The sequence below is a fragment of the Camponotus vicinus genome, unplaced genomic scaffold, assembly GCF_025532165.1.
Source record: "Camponotus vicinus isolate PSW18456_S1 unplaced genomic scaffold, iyCamVici1.0 SCAF_4, whole genome shotgun sequence".
In the NCBI taxonomy this organism is placed as follows: Eukaryota; Metazoa; Arthropoda; class Insecta; order Hymenoptera; family Formicidae; genus Camponotus; species Camponotus vicinus.
This window is the reverse complement of record NW_028141976.1, coordinates 5,840,096-5,858,864: the sequence shown is the minus strand read 5'-3', so window position 1 is coordinate 5,858,864 and position 18,769 is coordinate 5,840,096. Positions and strand designations below refer to the sequence as shown.

General features: G+C 32.2%; 1 protein-coding gene and 1 long non-coding RNA gene across 3 annotated transcripts in view; both read right to left on the bottom strand.

Annotated features, from left to right (window-relative positions):
- Positions 1-6,552, bottom strand: part of LOC145969851 (zwei Ig domain protein zig-8) — a 109,822-nt gene extending 103,270 nt beyond the window's left edge. The window contains exon 1 of the mRNA XM_083096143.1: positions 6,387-6,552. The gene's annotated coding sequence lies outside the window, so the exon portion shown is untranslated. The remainder of the gene's footprint in view (positions 1-6,386) is intronic.
- Positions 6,553-12,276: 5,724 nt separating this feature from the next.
- On the bottom strand, positions 12,277-18,702 carry LOC145969853 (uncharacterized). 2 transcript variants are annotated; one of them, XR_014438259.1, is made up of 3 exons: positions 18,361-18,699; positions 15,800-16,040; positions 12,277-12,774 (listed from the first exon to the last, which is right to left on the bottom strand). It is a non-coding gene; the product is annotated as an uncharacterized LOC145969853 (long non-coding RNA). The 2 variants fall into 2 exon arrangements; XR_014438260.1 differs by lacking the exon at positions 12,277-12,774 and adding an exon at positions 13,236-13,614 and having other exon boundaries at positions 18,361-18,702.
- Between the last annotated feature and the right edge of the window lie 67 nt (positions 18,703-18,769).

The following is an 18,769-nucleotide window of genomic DNA, read 5'->3' as shown; positions in this document are numbered from 1 at the left end:
GGAGGAGGACGCGTGTAACACGTGTGGGTGAGTGAAATCGGTGCGGGTGGAAGGCCAATTGCCTTCCTCGTTGAAGCGCATGATATTGTAGTAGTGCGAGCACTTGTCTCTCATGAATTTGGAGCTCGTACGAAGATACGTTGAGTGTACACAGAACTCGATAATCTGTGTGTGTGTGAGAGAAGCCCGCATTTTGTAGGCACCGTGGCGCCGAAATGTGATACAGCGAATCGTGTTAATATTGTAAAGGGTATACGCGGGAAGTAAAGGGTCAAGTTATAGATGCGACACGTTACATGGATTAACACGATTATTATGTACATATTATATTCACTGTATTATCACTATATTTCCAAAACGACTATGCCCTTGGAAATGTTTACGTGAAATTGAATAAAAAATCAAAAAGATAAAACAAAGAATTAAAATAGAAAAAATTTTAGAAAAATAAGAATACTAACAGGAAAAATATTGAAATAGTTTTTGATGCAATTTATTTGCGTTTAAAAATAAAATTCCTTTTTTCATGTTATTGCAACGTTTGAAGAAAGGAATTTTGCGTGGCCCAATTTAGAGAAGAGAAATCAGATTAAATCTGTGCCACTTGAAGCGTATAAATGTTATACATTTTACAGTTGGATTCAAAAAACGCTAATGCAATCAGTATATTAATCAGTAACACATTTGACATTGTTTATGTAATAAATATAATCTTATCATCCCAAAAATATGTGTTTGTACCAAAATTCTATATTTCCTCCAAAATATTTTCTAGAATTATACATAAAATTACTAAAATAAATTACTAAAATTACTAAAATAAATTACCAAAATAAAATTATTAATATAATTTCATCGTTATTAATTCAAGTTACCAAGTAGCGCATTGTTATAGACATATAAATAATTTGACCACCTTGTTACGACAATAATACAACGATAACGAGAATGGTCGAAATTCGGCAGAAAGGCAAAAATATTTTGTTGGCTACGATGAATATGCGGCAATCACACAACGATGAATCTGGCGTTGCGTCCCGCTTAATCATATAAATCACTCGTAACGGACGGCTCGTCAATTCGAGGCAAGCAGCGTTAAAGGGTTAAGGGCTGAAATCTGCACACAGCGAACTCTGCTTATCGGGCAACACGTAGTAACGTATCAAGCGCGCGCGGGGGATTCGCGGCCTGTTCATCGACTCGATCCGCGTGCAAAAGCGCAGCATCCGAGCGTGCATATCTCGCGCGATCGATCGTTCCGGCGTTGCACGCCGCTAACCACGAATGCATACAGAATTTGCGAGCCATTGCGTCGAACGTGTGCTCCCCTTCTAATACGGGCAATCATAGCAACGCGCTCGTGTCCCGCTCGCGGCGAACGGGACAGAGATTTTACGTCTCTCGGCTCTCGGCGCTCTTGAGAGCTGTACCTGTACGTGAACACGAGAGGAGGCGCGCGTGGAATTTTTGTATGTAGGAAAATTTTATTAAGCGGCCCACTGAGCTTTGTGAAGTTTTCCGTACGTGGGTAAATTTAAATTTCCGCCACAGTCCTCTCTGACCGCAGAAAAGGAGTTTTAGTCTTCATCCTGCATCTCGACATTTTGTATACCAACTTGCTAAGTGCATTTTTTAATAGCACGTCGTGGCAGGCAAATTAATTAATTAAATTTCTATCGTCGGTATTTGCTTTGTGCAATGTTATTCACGTTACATTACTTATGTATTTTGTTGCAGCGAAAAGAAAAAAATCTCTCTGTCTTTCTATTCTAGTGATTAACGCTCTTTGTGCTGATAATTGCAACATTTAACAGACAGGAAATATCGCCACGTAGAGTCTCGCCATTAATATCCCGACACACCGACAATCACGCAACGTATACGATATGACATTAAATTCGCGTATAAAATCGTAGCGCGACATACGACGACAGCGAAACGCGAGGCGTCTATTAACAATGTTTCATGGCAAACAACATTACTTTCGGCACGCAACATTACCCATCGCACGCATCATAACGACGTCCTGACTTTACATTCGGCCCATTTCGCGGCGGTCCATGAAGCTTGTTATCACCGCGATTCGCGTCCGATCCGCGATGTTCGTATCCCCTGAGCGCGCGCGAAATCGCACATACCGCCCCATTCCAGCTCGTGCGAAAATCGCGGATGTGAGTGTGAGATTTGCGATTCACACTGGACACACGTTTACATCGACACATCGGCGCCGCCGTGCATACGATACGAGTCTGCAGTGCGACGTACGTTATAGCCATCGTCTCTGGATATGTAATGTCTAACAAGACATGAGATGGAAAGAAAGAGCGAGAGAGAGATAGAATCGACATATGTGCACGAGTGTGATGAAACGCGCGGTTGAACGTGTGTGTTAGAAATATTATGCAGATAAAATATTCATGGTTATCGGAACTCGGCGATCGAGACCGGCTTTATTTTCCGCGATGAATAGAAATGGTGCCATGCCGCGTAATCCGTGGAACGCGATTCTTTCTTATCCCCTCGCTGACGATAAAAAAGAAAAGGCGTCGAATGGATTTCATGTGCTACCGTGTATGCGGGAATAATTATCGGAGCATTTATCGCGCTTCTGAGGTAAGGAATTATTGATAACTTTAAAATGCCTTGACAAATAATTGACTGTAGGGACAATTGAATAAGCAATAAAGCGTCGAAATTCATAAATTATAATTAATTCTCAATCATTTTTCTTTTTCATGGGAAATGTAAGATTGCGTAAATGATTTGTGGAACTTAATAACGGCATGTCGGATTTAATTGCCATTTTTGTGCGTGGCCACGGCCGAAATGACTGCCGAGATTTGATTAAATTCCTAATTTGCGTCGGTGAAATTAACTCGGTTGCAGAAATATAAGTTTGCGGAATTAATTATCAAGGGCTCAAAACTCATTAAAGGAACTATTGAAATTTTCATTAGAGTACAACTTCTATGTTTTACGGCAAATTAATCCTACCTGAATTTGAATAAAATTAAAAGTAATATTCTCTTACAATATAGGTATGCCGAAATAGCAACAAAGGCAAAATATAAATATAGATTTAGCAGATAGATAAAGGAAAAAAAGAAAATATGACATTTGTGTATATGTATATATATACATATAATCCGGAACATTTATATGTATATTGAATATTTTTATTCTTTAAAACCATTATTTTTAATAGTTTTGGTAGAATTATTGTTTAATAAATTATTTTTGATAGAAGGGAGAGAAAAGCTAACAAAGGATCTAGATTTGCAAGTATTAGTGCGTATTTACGTCAATATATGTTATTGCTTCCGTAACGATCGCGAAACATTTCAATTCGCTTTGAATTCTCATTAATAGCAAACTATATCGTCGTTGTATATCACGATATAATGCTCGTATTGAATGGAACAAAATATGCAGATTTACGAATTATTTAGGAAGCAATTGCAATATATATAAAAATATAGCAGACATAAAGGGCTATTTTAAAAAATACCAATCGTAAAATCAATTGAATTCTCTGGGACATCTCCGTTTTTATAATTGGTCGAAAATGAAATATATGATTAAATTGCGCCTACGTTACGCGCGGACTATGATGTAAGCCGGATGTGCTCGCAAAATAATTGGAAATATAATTGGACAAAGATATCGTGCAGATATAATAGCGGCGGTGATGGCACGCGTTTCCCTTTTCTACTTTTATAAATCAGCTCCATCTCTCGTTATCGTAAAATCCAAAAATATTCCGAGGATTAAAATTCAATCACTCGAATGTTTAATAACGCAGTTATAAAATAGATTCTAACTTCTTGCGCGATTGATTGCTGTTGAGGCATCAAATTAAATTCAATTAAATTCGTATAAGTTTACCACGAATCGCAAGCTTTAAATCACCGCTCTCCATAAATAACTCGACTGTTCTCTTTTAAAATAATTGAGTATAATTGAACCAAATGTCTGGATATATGTATTCATGGCAATTACGTGACCGAAAATAATGGAAAATATATTAATTTTCAGATTTCACTTTAATTAATTATCTTTTAATTATCTGTTTTGACTGATAGAAAAAATTTAGTTACAAAGATTGTAGTTAGAAATTTACTACATTTTTATACTGTCTGATATGCAAAATCCTATATGTCACATACAATGTCTTTTGTCCAGTGTTAATTTACGCACTTCTATGAGATAAGATGACGAAAAATAATAGACGACAATGAATAATCACTGTCTTACAATGTCTTGATATTCTCTTTCTCTTCTTCTTTTAAATAATATATCGCGTACAAGGGTTCCTAAGTTAATTATGTAATGGCAGATGGCAATTTGGTTTTGTAAAAATCGCCAGTAACATGCAAATTAGTATAATAATAGAAATCGACCGAAATGAAACACAGTCTGTACCTCTTAATGTATTCTCCCTATTTCTATTTATAATCGTATTCTCTTTATAAGCGCACAAATGCGAGACCGTCAGGCTGAACCCAAATTATCTCGTTATCACGTTATATAATTAGTTTCTCTTTGCGCTAGCCAGAAATGTAGCCAGACGCGGTATAATACTTTAAGGATCGGAACGATATGTTTTGCGCACTTGGTGTGCTCATTAAGGGCGGGCCGTTTATGTGAAACTATATCTGTTTAATGTTAATTTAAGTGGTAATTAGATTTTAAAGATAAAGCGAAGTAAAGCAAAAAAGAAACAATTATATCTACTTATAATAGTATCTCATACATGTACAAGTTCCAATGCACGTTTAGTGATGCACATTTTGTAGCGTTATTACACAATATATACATATATACGGGGTGAGTCATTTTAAGTTATCCATCCCAATAACTTTCTTATTTTTTATTCTAGAAAAAAATGTTTTAGACAAAAGTTGTTTGACTCGAAGGGGGACATAAGATGATGTCATTGGTGGCAAAACACTATAATAAGGTATTTTTTCATTCAACATAGTTGTTTTTAAGAAAAAATGTAATTGTATTAATTACAAATTACATATTTTTTCTTAGAAACAATTATGTGTTTTCTTTACATCAATTGATTCCTCTCATTATTTTTTACATAAAAGTATTAAGGTAAGATAATCGAAAAATGAATATTTTACTAGATATTTTATGATTTATGTAAAATTAAGAAATTATTTCAAGCCTCATAACTCGAAAAGTACTCAATGAAAAAATACTTTATTATAGTGTTTTGGAAAGTTCTTGAGATAAGCTATAAGAATAAGTAATAAAAAATAGGGAGTTCCGTTTAAAAAATTAAAGGTGACCTTCGTGTGATCTTCAAATAATTATCCAAGATCAAACTAATGGCATCATCTTATGTCCCCCTTCGAGTCAAATAACTTTTGTCTGAAACATTTGTTTCTATAATCAAAAATAAGAAAGTTATTGGGGTGGGTAACTTAAAATGACACCCTATATATATATCATCCATTAAATTTCTGTCGATATAAGTACTATCATGCATGAACATTCCATTCCACTGCACAATTTAATGAAATAGGCTACTATTGCCTAGTGACCTAGCAAAAATCGCTGGCAAAGAGGCTACAAACAGTATAATATCTAGCTTCGATCAGTGTTCAAGGAGAGGGTTTATTACAACGGATGAAATACAAATACATATACAGTATGCATGATTGTATATATATGAATGTATACATATTGCTGTTAATACTGGAAACTGTATACCAAAGCCACTTATGGGGTATCCGAGAGCCGTATAGTGATTAAATAGCACACCGGGGTGTGCGGTCGCGTTGAAGCAGCGACTGACTTATAGAGGTGTGCGCGCGCTATAAGCCTTTGATTATGACCCGTCTGAGGAGAGTTTGAATCACGGAGGAAGCGCGTAAGATGATATTCCTGAATGGAATGACCGGAAGTCGGAGCTGCGCGTTACACCCGCATGAAGGGGGAGCGTTATCCTCCTGCGCTCCTGAGAGAGCCGCGTGCGGGCTCATCTCGCGCTCCAGGATAATACGCCGCTGCAGCCGGCGTATCCGCTCCTCGCCCCTGGTAATGAAATACAGTAACACAATATCCGCGATATACGTTTGCGGTGTGCAGTTACACGCGATGAGTTACCCGGTCTTGCGGACGCGACGCACGGCTAAGGATATCGTGTGACATCTGGATTAATTCGGCTCCGCGCGACCATGCGACGGTGTGTCGCGGGTTTCTTCGTGGGAATCGCCGGGAAAATTAATCATCGTTCCCGCCGCGACGGAAATTGCTCGGTTGCGGTCCGAGCGGCTTTTTCGTTCCGGCTAAATCGATCCCGTTAGCGTCCGGATTTGGCGACCTGTTTCCTCCTTGACGGTTCTCACCGTATGCTTTAATAAGTAGCCTACCTTCTTTGCGCGATTCATTAAGTTTACTGCGACTTTTTGCCTCTCGCTCTACCATATCATTCTTTTCTCGCTTCTGCGAGTGATTTTTTTTTGTAGAGATACGTTTTTCATGCGTTATTTTCATAACTCTTGGATATTAATTAAATAATGCATGCGTATTTCCTTTTATTTCACTGCCGTCACGCGATTTCACGGTGTATTTGAGCAATATTCACTTGTACGCAAACGGCTGGCCATACGGAAGCGCCATAAAGCTAATGATCCCTAAGTGATCCGTACCACGACGACATGATGACTGTTGTGCTAGGGAGGATGAGACTACAAGCGAATGGAATGGGATGGAACATCCCATCATTATTCAATGATCTACATCTCTTTACCAACTACGCAAAATACACCTCTGTATGAACGTGCATAAAAAGTTTCACAGGACATTAAATCTCCCAGACTTTATATCATTTTTTTTATTATTCGTCACATTTTTTGTTATATCATACTTTTACGCAAATAACATATTACTTTACTAGCAATAAAAAATTGTGTATCACGTACAATCTTTTTAATTCATTGATGTAAAATGAAAATTAATTTTCGAATGAATTTTTTTCTTGATTATTATAAAGTTAATAAATTAAATATATTCTTTGATCAAATAAATCAATCATTAAGTTTTAAATATTTTTCTAAAAAGTTTATATATTTATATTTATATTTATATTTAATTCTCAAACTATTTGTCGATTTAATTAGAAGTTGAAGATAAAAGTAACGTGGGAAAGAATGTAGTTGACAAAAAAGTGGAAAAAAGAGAACACACAGTTAAAGTGATCTATATAAAATCATATGCATTCAAAAATGCGGAGAAAAAACGCGCGGTACACTTTGTATCTCACAAATCATAGTGTGACGGCGAAAAAAAATTGATGACTTGAGGCTTAATGGTTCTACAACATCAACAGAATTAATCAAAGGGAGACAGAAAAAAGAGATTTATGCTGCCTAATATATTATAATTTAAAGATTTTAAAAAATATTTATAAGATTTGAAATATAAAATTATTTTTTCTATCCACATACAAATGCGTGTATTACAATATATTTTTTATAGATTCTTAAATAAATTTATTGATTTTTTAGCAAAAAAATTGAGCGGAGAAAACATCCTTTCGCAAGTTGTATAGTGAGCATGGATATTTTTAGTGAACATGGATTTATAAATTCTTAGGATATTATCTCATAAGAATTTTTTAAATAATTCTTTTTTAATATGTCACAACTGAATAAAACAAACTAATCCTTCTGCGAGTATGCACATGCGCGGCGAGATCAAATGTCAAACACATGGGATCTCGCAACGAGAATGCGCCGATGCATCTCCATAAAACGAGCACGGGGCTCGTGAGTCCGTCAAAGCTTTGTTAAACTACACCGAACGCCCCACCGTGTTAACGTATCAGTATGTTTGGCGTCTAAACCACGAGGCACCGCAAGATCGGTACCGGCCATCCATCAAGCTCTATTCCCGCTCTGTACGGGATGACCACCTGTATCTCGCTAAACAAGATTTACTCCGCTATAGATCATCCCGCGTGATCGAGTGGCCCGTCCGTGTGCTCGACGAAAGAAACAATTAGTCGTCGGATGATGATGGGCCGGCGTGTAACCCAAGGAAAGAAATGGATCACGTAGGGTATCGCGATGGTCTTGCCGGCTTAACACCACTTTTCGAGCTTCGACGCCGATTTATATATATAAATCTTAGAGAACTGCAGTTGAAAATAGCTAGTGGAATCTGATCGATCAATTTTGGATAAATCTATACCATAAACGGTTCTCGCACATTACCCTTTAAGGATTTGAAAGAAGAAATAATCAATGATTTTGATGAGACAACATTCGTTTTACGTTTTAAAGAAAAAAATACTCGGAAAAGTTGGATAAATTTTTAGTGGTCTGTAAAAGTTTTATAACGTATCTAAACTTTAATATGTATATTGATATGGCAGTGTATTGCATATCGCAATAGCGTGAAACTATAATTTTATTAACTTTTTAAATATATTTCATGTTTACATTAAAAGTACGAAAAATATGTATTTATATTAAAATATTTTTTACATGTATATACATATATAAAATATAAAATTAATATTTTATTTAATAATATGTATATTTTGTATAACTTTAACATATATATATATATATATATATATATATATATATATATTTGTTTGCATCTCATCTTCTAAAAATATGTAGATTTGTAATTGTATTTACTTGCACAGCCGTGCTCCGGTTTATATAGAATTAATATCAACAGCCTTACTATCAAGCGTCAACTCACGCCAATGTACATAATCAATTTATTACATACCAACGTCATAAATTTTCACCAAAGTAGCATTAAATCTTCTCTCAAAATCCCTGCATAACTTCATCAATTTCGAGAGCTTTGCTGCTCAAACAAGTCGCGATCTTAACGCTACGCCTACTCGAGCATTTATACAAATCATATTCGACGTGAAACTATTCCTCGATTCGTGATATACACCATAATGTTGCGCGTTTAAAATAGTGGAGCCGAGCATAACACTTTCCTATGCTTCAAATATAAATGTCAAGGCCTAGAAACGACGAGGAATCGATCACCAACCGAATTGCAGAGTCACCGCGCTCTCATAATTCAAAACTCTAGACGACTCCAGTCATCCGAAGTCATGTGCCCAAAGTAGGACCCTGTGCTCGACTCCCGCTGATATAATTTATGAGGTGCAACCCCAAAGCTAGCTGTTCAATTTTTGAACGGACGTGTGGTCATGTGTAATATCGAGAAGATTATATCGTGTTCGTCCACGCGAAAATTACTGACTAAGAAAATATCAATCCTTAAGTAATACATCTTGCAGTTACACATGAAGGACTACGTTCTTTCATTCTGTATAGTCGATAAAAAAATTATTTAGCACTTTCTATCTCTTGTATACAATACAATAATTGTGATAATAAATATAATAAGTTCAAATTCCTTATACTCGATTATAATGAATGCTTCTTTGGAATGCTCAGACATGCATAATATAAATAAGACAAAAGAGAACTCATGAAAACGGATGTTTTGTTTTCACTTCTGCATCTCAGGAATTTTTTTAAAACAATGATTGTACCGTGCGCGCATATAACGTAATATAGCCAAAGGCAATGCGTTTTTATTATATCCGACCATATTTCCCTATCCATAGACCGAAAGTAAATAAAATACTACACCGGAGTATTTTTCTCAGGCATCAAAGCCTGACTCTTAGCTTTAATACCACCCAGTCCTTTTGTTTTACATTTTAATAATAAAGGACTATGTGAAATAATGACGCATAGACAATATTATTATACTAAAGAGAAATTATCTTTGTGATAAAGCTTGAAAATATTCAATTATTAAGAAAATGACAATTTATTGTTGGTGATTAAAATCACGATCTTTTAAATTAATTTAATTTTAAAAATTAATGGATTTAAATTTTAATGAAGTTAATAAAATTAATAGTTGTTATATATTTTCTACCAAAACTATTAAATGCTAAGTAATTAATATATTTTCTATTTATTTGTCAATATTAACTTTACTTTTGCATAGTCAATAACATTATTTCATCTATCTGAAATTATTCTCTTTAATTCTCTTTTAATAATCAGTTGAAATTAGCGCTTAACCGACGCAGATTGCAGAATATGTTTGATTGTTGTATTCTTAGTTAATAAGTAATTATTGTCTCATAACTCTTTCCGCATGATGTCAACCTCGCGCAATGCATTCTTAAGGCGTACCGCAATTTTTTAACTTTAAAGCATCTAAGCGCAGCGTGAAGAAGGCAGAGGAAGATGGATGAAAATGAAGTTCTTTTCTCTGAACTTATAGCCACAAGAAATGGTTCTAAAGCACCGTTACACGACACAGCATGACACACACCGCGAAAGAAAGACAATACTTCTTTATTATGCGTGTCCACATGTTTTTAAGCTTGAGATAAGAATAACTATATCTCCGCTTTTTCCTTGTCTATAATTTTAATATTAAATAATACGACCTAAATTTCAAGAAATTAAATAAATTGGCAATTTTATGTAACGTACAAAATATGCAAAAAATATTTCAACTGCTGCAAAATATTTTTTGAAATGAATATTTAATGAATAAATTCAGTTCGACGTTGATATGATATTCAAAGTATGCAATATATATATATATACGCAAATGTTGCTGAATAAATATTATTCACATAAAGAAAGAAAATTTCTAATATATTCAGTTATTATATAATATATAAAAAAAATACATCTACAGAAAGATTATTACAAATTTATAGTGATTTTTAAAATCAAATCAGTCATAATAGAAGGAAAGAAGAAATATTGGAGAAAACGAATGTGTCCGTCCACTGAAAGAAATTAGTCGAGTTAACGTGGCCCGCTTGAATCTACGAAATTGAAAGATGATTTATGGATTGACTTAATGTCTTTCTTCGAAAACTGTTAGAGATAGTTTTCGGAAATCGTTCGAAGTACAATCTCGAGAAATAGCTATAAAATATTTATTCCACAAATAAAACTTTAATATATTGTGTAATATAATATCCATAAGAAATATCAAATTTCTTTTTCCATGATAATGTAACATTTCAATAATCAGTTTTAGGTAAGTAAACTTATTCTTTTTCAACCGATATAATTTTCCTTTATAAAAATATCTATAACTATTTCAAGTTAATCTTTTTAACGTTTCAACCTTTCTATTAATGAAAAAAAAATACTCGAATATCTAAAGCAACTTGAATATTAAAATTTTTTATGTTAACGTTTTTCGCTCGAGAAATAAAGAGCTTTTGTATTCTTTGAAGCCCTTTAAAATGTAACAGGAAAGAATATTCGATGCCCAGCAGCTGTATAAAAAAATTATCGCGGTGCAATATTGCAATCAAAAATACGCAGAAAATACCTGTGTATTCATACATTGATGAAAATATGAAAATTTATGATTTAACAAAAGGATTAAGTTTTATTCAATAATAATAATATTTTAATAGCGCAATAATTTTAAATAAAATAGCTACAATATCGCAAGTTTTGATGGATGTGTTTGTATATGCTAATGATTGTTACTAACGATTTTCTGAGCTAACTATAAAAAACGTTACTTTATATCTTTATTATTCCATTCCAGAAATCTCTACAACGCACACATTCAATAAGTTATGTGAATATTTCGATAATTTATATGAGAGACGAAGTGCGCAAACACACACATACAGATCCAACAAAGACTGCAATGAAGAGCATAAAGCACGAATGTCGCACGAAATAAACGGATTGTTAAACTCCATAATATTTTCACATATAGATATTATTGTGAATTATTTATGTCCTATCCTATTTTGTCTTACTAATATCTCTTTATATTTATAACATGTTAGAAAAGTATTAATGTCTTTTGACAAGAAATGAAAACGAATAATGTTCTACAGATTTAAAGATGACATTTTGTATTATTTTTATTGTATTATATGACAAGATTTTGATATAATATTTTATCATATATATATTTAATGAAAGACTAATATTTTTCTCTCAATCTTTCTCCTTTTTTCTCTTTGTCTATCTATCTGTTTGTTTATCTGTAATGAAATCTATATAATTTTAATTTTAACATTACATTTTTTCATAAATACATTATTATAATTATAATTTTAAAATGCATCATAAATACATGTGAAATATGAATAACATATGTATATCAAAATGAAATCTTCTCTTAAAACTTTTTTATATGAACTTGTTTTTTTGTTTTTAAAGCTAATATATTTTGTTTTTATAGAGTTAAATATATGTTGCCTGTTATTTTAATAACAATAATATTATTAAAAATATAATATAATATCTTAATCTTCTGTAGAGTATCATTCTCTTTGAAAATTGAATGAATTTATTTGATATAGCGTCATTCACAATTAAGGAAAACAATTTTTATTTCTATATTTCCTTTTTACCATTCAAAATTGAACGTGATTAATCAATGTGAACTTTTAATCTAATCTTTTATCTATACTTTATTTCCGGATTACTGTCAAATTATGTCTCAAATTGTTGGGAATGCTTTTGTCCATCGAAATTGCTGGCATTGCCGTCACGAACATCGTCTTGATTCGGTTCGCAACAACAGATTCTACTCCCACGAGTGTCACACAAAGATCGAAAAGAACATGCTTGAGCGAACGTCATCAGTACGAATACCGGTAATAACGAAGACTTCTTCGTCGAGTAAGTAGATCGTCCCCTTCGGATCAATATAATCAATATCTACGTGACCATGGGACGTCTCTTAAGGATCTCTATCGCTCTAAAAATGAGAACGAAACTCTTCAAGATTCGAAGCTTTAAAGTTATATTATTGTAAAAGAGACAAAACTTTGTTTCAGTCAGAAATAAAATCCATTCTTTTTAAATTTTTCATAAAACTAACAGTATATACATGTCTTTATGATTATTGCTATTGCACATTTCACATACTTTTTAATTAATTATTAAATTAATTTTAGATTATTATTAAATTACTAAATAAATTCATCAAAAATATGCAAGAAATAATTTTAACAATATATACGTTTATCGATTTATGTAAAAATAATTCCACGCTGTTCCATATTGGATACTTGAAAAAATATTAAAAGATGTAATAATAAAAGGAGAAAAAGAAAGAGAGAGAAACTTATTAAGAAAATTATTTGTCACACAAGATTAACAAGTATTAAATAATCGAGATATATTTGCTTTCTCAATTTCTTTTATTTTCATGTATTTTCACGTGACTGTATATCCATTTTTATCCTGATTCGTTATATTTAGAATATAAATCGTTACAATGACAGGGATATTCTATTGATTGAATATTATATGTAAGTGCCCGAATCGGTCCCATTGCTATTCGCGGAAGTAGAGGACCACTCGGCCGCTCCATATATGAAGGAATCCGAATTGGGAGGCTATTGAGTGTGGCTGAGTGGACGAATGTAATGTACAGCCCACACATGCCTTTCACGAGTGCCTATAGCAGAAGGGTCGTTCACGAATACCCAACCCTTTATCGTTATTGCACGTTCAGGATGGTGCACGGGAATCTCTTGTAGGTGGCACATTTGCCGCGTGTTTCCCGATCGTTCATCATTTTTAGTGGTCGTCCCTAGGTCGGTGAAGTATTAAATTATATTTCATCGATGTGATTAACGGCCTTGAAATGTATTATTAAAGCGTAGGACCCAGCAGGACATGGAATCCTTGCTGGACAAGACGCGACCACCACTCCTCTTTTACCAGTGCTTGTTCACGAGATATTTCTTTCGAATCGCAATACCTCCTACCTTTCGATAAAATGGTAAATGGGTGATAAAATGTCTCGCATACTGAAGATGAATGAAAATATTGCCTATATCTTTAAATAGATCATTTCTCTAAGATAAATACGTATATGAAGTAAACCACATATGTGTGTAGGTAAATCACATATAAGTTACATATTTTAGTTGCATATATATGCATTCCTATATTAAAGAATCTCTCTGAGATACTTTATAATAATAATATATATATATATATATGATAAGATTTATTTATTTCAAGAATTTCAAATAAATCAGATAATTTCTTTGTTAAAAATTTAAATAGTAATTGTGTTATTAATATAAATTATTAAATAGAATCATCGAGCAAATTCTATAGTTCTATATATAAATAATTTCGATAGAACGTAAATTATACAAAAAAAGAATGGTCTCAAAATAGTTTTTTTTTAATTGCTTTCAAAATATATAAATGCCTTTGAAATGTATAAATAAAAATATTTCATATTTACTTTCGTGATGTATAATAATTAACCAACAGCGACAAGTGGTTTTTAAATGCATGGTCTCGTTAAAAACAAAAAAATAGATAAATATTTTATAAAAATATAATTATTGTGTACAGGAAGAAAATTTAATTACTTCATAGTATTTATAGTATTGCAGATGATTTATAATAATATGAAACACAAATTCTAAATATAAGGAAATATATTTTCCTTTTAGAAACATCTCGAGAATAATACAAATTAAATTTATTAATAGAGAACTTAGTATATTTAAATTTATTAATATTTAAAGATACATAATATGTAAGATTTTTAATCAAAAAAGATTATAAAATAATTTTACAGTTACATGATAAAATTTAATTAAATCAGCCCCATTTATTCGATTGAAAACTTTATTTGATGTAACATAAAGAAGTGTAAAAGAAAAAGAAAAAATACATTGAAAGTCCATCTCTCGCGGATAATGCATTTCTCAATTTGAAAATATTTCAAAAAACATGTAAAAATTAAGTTTCAGAAACAAAAATTTGATAAATATATAAAATAATATATAATAAATACATTATTTTATATGAATAAATACATGAAATTAATTTTTGAAATTTTATATATGTTATTTTTATCGTAATCTTATTCGACAGAACAAATCTCCTATTTCTTAAATAAAAAATTGACGTTATTTCTGTTATTCGAAAAAATCTATTGTCGCATATTTAATTAATTTATCATTTAATTTGTATATTTTAGGAGAAAGCTACGTTTTGCTCAAAATCATTATTCTATATTTATGTGGAAAAATCAATAAAATTAATATAGAATCATATCCGTATAAATAACAAATATCCGTACAATTTACAAATAAGTTAAATATTTCAATAATATCAATAAATTAAATCATATTTCCGTCTAAAAGCGGATATTTCAAAATATTTAAAATTTGTTTAGCAACATATATTTCTTATAACAGGTAAATGTTATTTTTCAAAAGTGACACGTATAAAGACACTTGAAATCACATATAAAATTGTATATACGTTTACAAATAATTGTTCATATCATGTACAGATTTAAAGCCGAAATTATGTGAAGAGCAAATTTGAAAATAAAATTAAAAACAATATCAATATGAAGTTGAATGCTATCTGGCCAACTAAAAGTTATTAGCACTTATTTGCATCGTTTTTTAATATATTAACTATATAAACAAGATAAAACGTAAAAAGATAAACAAAATATATGTAAAATTAAACCCGATCAAAATAATTTATCAATTATTTCATTATATGCAGCATTTTTCAAAACTTTGATCCATTTCTCCTGAGCTTATAATTTTATACGTTTTTGTGTTATCCAACACCAGTAGATGCAGCAATGGACAAATAAACGTGATGTTAATGGTTCGAGAGAGAACGCGATATTTCTGGACATTCCGATGACATTCAACTTTCTGTAATTTCATCCGGAAAGCTCCAGCTATGCAGCCTGCGACTGACAACTTGTATAGAATTGTACTTACAGGAAATGCAGTGTACGTGTGACTTGAACTCCAACGATTCATCCTGCTACCGCTCGATGGAATAGGCGAAAATTTGCGTTTCGTGGAATTTCAAGTACAAGAATAGACGTCCACTGAGCGAACGATCCCGTAGATATTGTTGGCACAAGGTCGTGGAATTTCAATGGAAAACGATTTGTATCTCGTTACGAGCTCATCGTTTATTTTTATCTGGATGGCGTTTCTCGATGAATCGTTAATACTGAAAAATCAAATAGAATAAATATATCCTGTTTATTTTTACGAAGATATAATGTTAAGATAGTTAAGAATGTATACTACTTATATGATATTATATTTATTAATTCAATATATTATACATAAATATCATATTGATTGTACGAATTTATTATTTTTATATATTTTGTGAATTTTTTAAGCATAATTTTGTAAAATATTTTTTATCATGTAACTGCAATAAATTTACTCAAAATAGAGTTTTCTATGATAAAAAAAATGTATTGCAAACTTTACGCAAGAAAAATTATATAATTTGTCTTTATCATTTCACAATTTTATGTCAAAAGATTTTGAAATACATTATTTCAGATACAATAAACTGTATATTTCTTTACTGTTATTTCTTACTTAGAAATGACATATATTATAGATATGATACTATTTTTTCGATTCTTTAAAACGACATATATTCAATAATATATTCAATAATATATATTCAATAACATATTCAATAATATATATTATATTATAAATATAATAATATATTTTATTATATTATAAATATAATAAAATAAGCAATATAATTATATTATTATAATAATAAAATATAAAACTAATTATATAATTTCTATCAAAATATATTTTTATCATATATTATTTCTACAATATTTATATATTTTCATAGTCATATGCATTTAAAAAAATATGAGCCTAATGTGACATTAGAATTATCTAATGTTTGTAAATATAATGTATGTAAATGGACTGCAAAAAATATATTTAAACACAAAGCTGCTTTGAAGAGATTCACGAGATCAGAAGACTTATGCTCGCGACGTTAAAGTACAAAACGGATGAGGCAAGTTTTGATCGTGTGCAGACCAATTATACATTCGCATATATATCTAGTGCGCACAGTAACGCTAATTATACTGTTTCTCTCCACCAACGTGTGTCCAACCAGTAATTTATAACTCAGAAACAGGTTATAAAGGGAATCGTTACTAATGACATCGTAAAACCAATACAGATGTCATATATTTAATGTACATTATCCCCACTTGAAAATGTCATCGTACTCCAATTTAAATCAAACCCCTCCGGGTATCAAGCTCGGAGAAGAAATAGTGCCGGATGAGAATCGACAAATAAAAAGATGAGTTACGCCGCGCTACGTATCCCAAATCGGATATCGTTAAAACGTTGATTAACGGACGCTTTGTCCCCAGGACACAAGACTCAGGTTTACAGTTTTTTTTGCGCTTAATATAAAGCATTTTATTCGTCAAAGAGACGAATACATAAGTAATTTGATTTATAAGTAGAGATACGAGAAAATGATGTCTATATAAATAAAATAATTTACTTTATAAAAAGCAAAATAAAAGTTTTAAAATATATATCATCTCTTGCATTGCTTTTTAAATAATTTTAATTTATATAATGTGTATTATTAAATTGAATATTAACATTAATACAAGCGATAAATATTTGCATTGCGTTTTCTTAGACGCGAGAAAAACTTTCGTGCAATAAATATTGAGGAAATCTATCTGTATCTTCCTCTACAAATAATTACCTTGATATATATATATATATATATAAGCAGTAAAAACCCGCAGCGTGAAAAATTGCATAAAAATCGAGCGAAATACTCTCGTTCTACTCGGATAGTATTATCATTGCTGTGTGTATTTCCACCGATTTCCGTTTGCTTCATCGCTGTTTGAACGAGCGAAAAATTCGATTTTATCGTAAGTCAAATATTCGAAAGCTCGGAATATCCATTCGGCCGCGCACATTTATTTCCCCAAATGTTCTCATTGAAATTCACCCCGCGCGAATCACCCTCGCGCCGACGAAAATTAAGAGCAGAAAAGGTTTCCGTTGTTGCGGAAGAAGTTTCGCCGCAGAATTCCGCGCAAAACCGCGACGCAGAATTATGGGACAGATAGACGCCGGGATACAGGGATCGATTAATGGAAGCCAGCCGTCAATGCGGTTTGGCGAAAAGTAACCGAAACTGCGACCAATCCTCAGAGCGTGATGCGAGAATGGTTTCCGGTTCAAATGGAATTTCGAGCGTTTAACTGACAGCTGAGGAATTTGCGCTATTAATGGTGTTTTAGCAAATAATCTTTGTCGCGTGCTAAGTGCGACATTTTTATCGAAATGGGTAAAAAAATGTGTCAGAAATTCAAACCATGTAGCCAAGAAATTAAGTCAAGAGAAGTAAAAAATAAAAAATATATGTATAATGAATAATAATATAATAGCATGTATAATAATATGTATAACAAATTTTATATTAATAACAATTTAATTAATAAAAATATATGTACCTTTGCCAGTAGTGATGATTCAAAGGGATATCGCACACAATTAGGAGAACGCACATAATGCCAATTTATCTTTTAATTTATCCCCACTATTGATCGCACTATTAATTCTCTAGGGTCTTATTGTATTTAATTAAAGGTGCGCTCCACTTGACGCTGCTTTGAAGCTGCAAGGTCCTTCGCTCTGATTGGTCCATTAAACGTTGCGAAGTGAAAATAGCGTCAAACGGAGTGCACTCTGGATCAATGGCTGCGTTCAGCAGGAAAAGCTGCTTTGCAACTGTTGTAAAATTCGTGAATCTGATTGGTGTATGCTCTTAGATCTAGTCAAAATTAAGAGCATACACCAATCAGGCTCACGAATTTTACAACAGTTGCAAAGCAGCTTTTTCTGCTGAACGCAGCCAATGGT